Source organism: Lactuca saligna, chromosome 1 (genome assembly GCF_052625555.1).
Source record: "Lactuca saligna cultivar CGN05327 chromosome 1, ASM5262555v1, whole genome shotgun sequence".
Lineage (NCBI taxonomy): Eukaryota > Viridiplantae > Streptophyta > Magnoliopsida > Asterales > Asteraceae > Lactuca > Lactuca saligna.
The window spans coordinates 155,490,815-155,495,361 of NC_136417.1; the positions used below are offsets into that span (position 1 = coordinate 155,490,815).

At 26.6% G+C, this 4,547-nt stretch overlaps 1 long non-coding RNA gene across 1 annotated transcript; it reads left to right on the forward strand.

Annotated features, from left to right (window-relative positions):
• The first annotated feature begins 2,321 nt into the window (after positions 1 to 2,321).
• LOC145001120 (uncharacterized) lies at positions 2,322 to 2,984 on the forward strand. Its single transcript, XR_013661492.1, has 2 exons — positions 2,322 to 2,501; positions 2,587 to 2,984. It is a non-coding gene; the product is annotated as an uncharacterized LOC145001120 (long non-coding RNA).
• Positions 2,985 to 4,547: the final 1,563 nt, after the last annotated feature.

Genomic DNA, 4,547 nt, shown 5'->3' on the forward strand with positions numbered 1-4,547 from the left:
GAATAATGTATAATAAATTTCCTCCACTGTCGTTGAAAGTTGGTGTATTGTCTACTTCCATGTATCCTTTTCTTATTGCAATAACATGATCAGAAAAATATTTTAGAAGAATAGAAGGTGTTGTTTTGCTTCTTTTCACCTTAGAAACATGGGTGGGAGAGGGGATCCGGGATTATTGGTTAATAACCAATGAGGAATTAGGGATTGCGGCGATTGCTGCATGTTAATTATATTTTTGGCTGATTAAAATAATATAAAATATTGGTATAAAACATATTAAAAAAACATATGCTTTAAGGATCTAAACTGACATCCCGTTCTCAAGTTCAACTTAAGAAAAAAGGAAAACAAAATAGTGAAAGTGAAGGAAAGTAAAACAAATTGGTATTCCTAAGTTTCATTAAAACAATAAAGTGGAAAGAAATATAATCATCATTTTCCCTCCTAACTTTGCTTCCGATTTGTAATGATTTTTGATAAAATAACAAAATATTTAATTTTTTTTTTCCACTTCTCTCCAACTAGAAAACACAAAACACAAATTTCTTTTCATTTATTTTCTCTTCTTCTTCTTCTCTGTCATTACTTTCTTTTCTCTTCTCCTTTATTCTTTGCTACAACTCCAAAACAAAACTAAACATGTGATGTTTTGCTTCTTTTCACCTCTCATGTAACAACATTGTCGTTAAAAACATGCGGTTGGAGAGGGGACTGGTGATTATTAGTTAATAACCAATGGGGAATTGGGGATGGTGCTAACTGTTGCATGTTATATTTTTGGTTGATTAAAATAATATAAAACATTGATATAAAGTGTATTAAAAAAACATATGCCTTAAGGATCTAACTAACACCCCGTTTCCAAGTTCAACTTAATAAGAGAAAGGAAAGAAAATGAATGCAAATGAGAGGTAATTAATACAAATTGGTGTTTCTGAATTTCATTAAAGGAAAGAAGTGGAAGGAAATGAAATCATCACTTTCCCTCATAACTTTCCTTCCGATTTGGAAAGAGTTTTGTGAAAAACAAACATAATGTTTAATTTGCATTATACTTCTCTCCAACTCGGAAACACGAAAGATAAATTTCTTTTCATTTCTTTTCTCTTATTCTCTTTCCTTATTTTCTTTTCACTTCTTTTTTATTCTTTCCTACAACTCCATAACAAAACAAACCATTTAATAAAATGTTTTTCCGCTTAGCCACAACATTCAAAAACCATATATATATATATATATATATATATATATATATATACACACACCCCCCCCCCCTTAAGGGAACTAACGTTCATGTGGTTTTTGAAAAGAAAACAAAATGTTTTTCCACTAAGTCACACACACAAAGGCAGTGCACCTAATATAAAAAAAAAAAAAAACTAAAAATTAAACTGTAAGGCTGAATTGGGGCAATGACCCGAGACCCTAAATACTTCATTTATGTCCACCATTATGTGTTAACCTATATATATATATATATATATATATATATATATATATATATATATATATATATATATATATATATATATATATATATATATATATATATATATATATATATATATATATATATATATATATAGAGAGAGAGAGAGAGAGAGTCAAGATCAAATAAGAAAGAAATTCTTGGTAGGAAGGTAAGAAGTTTTTTTTCTACATATTTTTTTCTCGAACAAACAAAATGAATCATTATATGATTCATTTGTAAGATGATTCACAAGAAAAAATTCTCAAAAAAACATCTAGATGATTCATTTATATAATGATTTTGTTGTTATTCACTAAAATTGTCATAAAAGTGAATTTTTCCTTAATTTACTTAAAAATGAATCATAAAGATGTTTTTTTTAGAATTTTTTCTTGTGAATCATCTTACAAATGAATCATCTAGTGATTCATTTTTTTTGTTCGTCAAAAAACTATATAGAAAAAAAAAATTCTTTCCTTCCTACCAAAAAAATTTCTTACCGGATATATATATATATATATATATATATATATATATATATATATATATATATATATATATATATATATATATATATATATATATATATATATATATATGATAGATAGATAGATAGATAGATAGATAGATTGATAGATAGAGAGAGAGAGAGAGAGAGAGCTAGGTTCATGTATTTAAAGTAATTATTGTGTTATTGTATGTATAAATGTGAGCCAATCAAAATTAAATAATTAAATAAATAATTAAGGGTAATTTAGTAATTTAATTAGTAACTTCAAAAAATAATCCATATAATCAGGGTATTGGCTTTTAACCTAATTTCTCAAGTTTATATTAAACTCGTGTTTTTTCTTTAGTCGCTCAATCTCCACCGATTACAAGCCCTGGCCGATGATACAAAGCTGTTGCCACCATGGTCCGCCCCAAATTTTTCTAAAAGTCATCTTCCCGTACATTCATCCGCCCATTTCTGCTTCGAACTCATGGTTTACGTCTCCAAGCTACCCGTCGTCCTCCTAGTTATCCTCAGGTTATTTCCATAAGTCAGATTATATAACTACGTTTACTATGTATTGTTGGGAACTCTTCATTTGATAACTCGATGGATCATGAAGGTGGGAATCCAGTGGCGGATCCTAGGATATGGAATCGGAACCATAATGATATGACTTTCTTCGGAGATTACGATGAAGACGATGACGAAGATGATGAGGAAGAGGAGGAAGATGACAAGAGCATGTATCTTTTGATTAGGTTTGTTGAGAACGTGTTTAAGAAGATATCTAAGTAAGCTCGCAAAGCCGTTCGATCTGTTTTTCCCATCAATATCCCCACCAAATTGATACTGATTTTCATTTCTCAAGTTATCAATTTGATCCAATTTGTAGGTTTTAGCTGGTTTTTACTACAATTGAGTTCAGATTACTAAAATTGGGGCAAATTAGATTTAAATTCAATTATGATTTATTCGTGTATACACAAAATAAACGAACTACAAAGATTTTTTCTTTGCCGATTTGATCCTTTTTATATATGCAAAAATCAGTAGCTTTCTGTTATATTCTTGATATGTATTCAATTTCAACCTTTCATTAACCTACTTTCATCTAATACCTAGTATCTTGCATTCATACTTTGAAATTGTTCATTCTTTATTACCATACGAACTTACTATATGCTCAATGCCTTATATAGGTAGGATTCTCTGTTAATGGAGTTATAATCACAAATTTCAATTCTATTGGAATGGAATCATGAATTCTAATTATATTGGAATGGAGTCATGAATTCCAATTCTGTTGAAATGGAATCATGAATTCTAATTCTTTTGGAATGGAGTATGGATTTTTTTCTCACTGATTTATGCATGTTTGATAATTCTTGGTTATTGGTTTTGGTGCAATTCACAAGTCCACATATTTTTCCAAAGGAATTTAGTTTTTTATTTTTCATTTGCCAGTGCATTATTGGAATCTAAACTACAATTTGTTTTTGTTTTCATAGAAGTTGATGTTTGAAGAATGGACCACAAAATTTAAAGTGATTCTAAGCAACATTATTCTTGTAGAATATATTAGTGTCGTTAGATTTTGATGTTTTTTTTCCCATTTTGAAAGTTTTTTTTAGTTTTATTCTTTAATAGTAAGTGTAGTTCTTAACAATTGTTACCCGTATTCTATAAGAAAGTATGTATTTATTGTTTTTATTCTTCAATTGATAGTTCAAAAATTTGTTATTCTACAAGAATTTTTTAAAGTCATGATCATGAAATACGTTCAAAAATGTTTTTATTATTTATGGTTCAAGAATATTTTTATTTTTGAATATACTCAAACATATTATGTCAGAATGTTTGAATTAAAAGAATTATAATTTGTAAAATCGGATTTTTAAAATTAATAGAATCTATGATCCCTTAAAACATGCAATTTTCCTTTATTAAATATATATTAATTGACTAAAATACCATTGTAATTAAATTAGATGATATTTTTCAATTATATTTATTTCAATAATATATATTAATCACTTTCTTAAAATAAATAAAATTGATTAGCCCACATTTATGCATATAATAACACCATAATTACTTTGCATAGAATAACCTAAGCTTATATATATATATATATATATATATATATATATATATATATATATATATATATATATATATATATATATATATATATATATATATATATATATAGAGTCAAGATCAAATAAGAAGAGAATTTTTTGGTAGGAAGGTAAGAAGTTTTTTTTCTACATATTTTATTCGCGAACAAACAAAATGAATCATCAAATAATTCATTTGTAAGATGATTCACAAGAAAAAAATTCTCAAAAAAACATCTCGATGATTCATTTATACAATGAATTTGTTGTTATTCACTAAAATTATCATAAAAATGAATTTTTTCTTAATTTACTTAAAAATGAATCATAAAGATGTTTTTTTGGGAATTTTTTCTTGTGAATCATCTTACAAATGAATCATCTAGTGATTCGTTTATTTTGTTCGTCAAAAAAATATGTAGAAAATAAACTTCTTACCTTCTTACCAAAAAAAATTTCT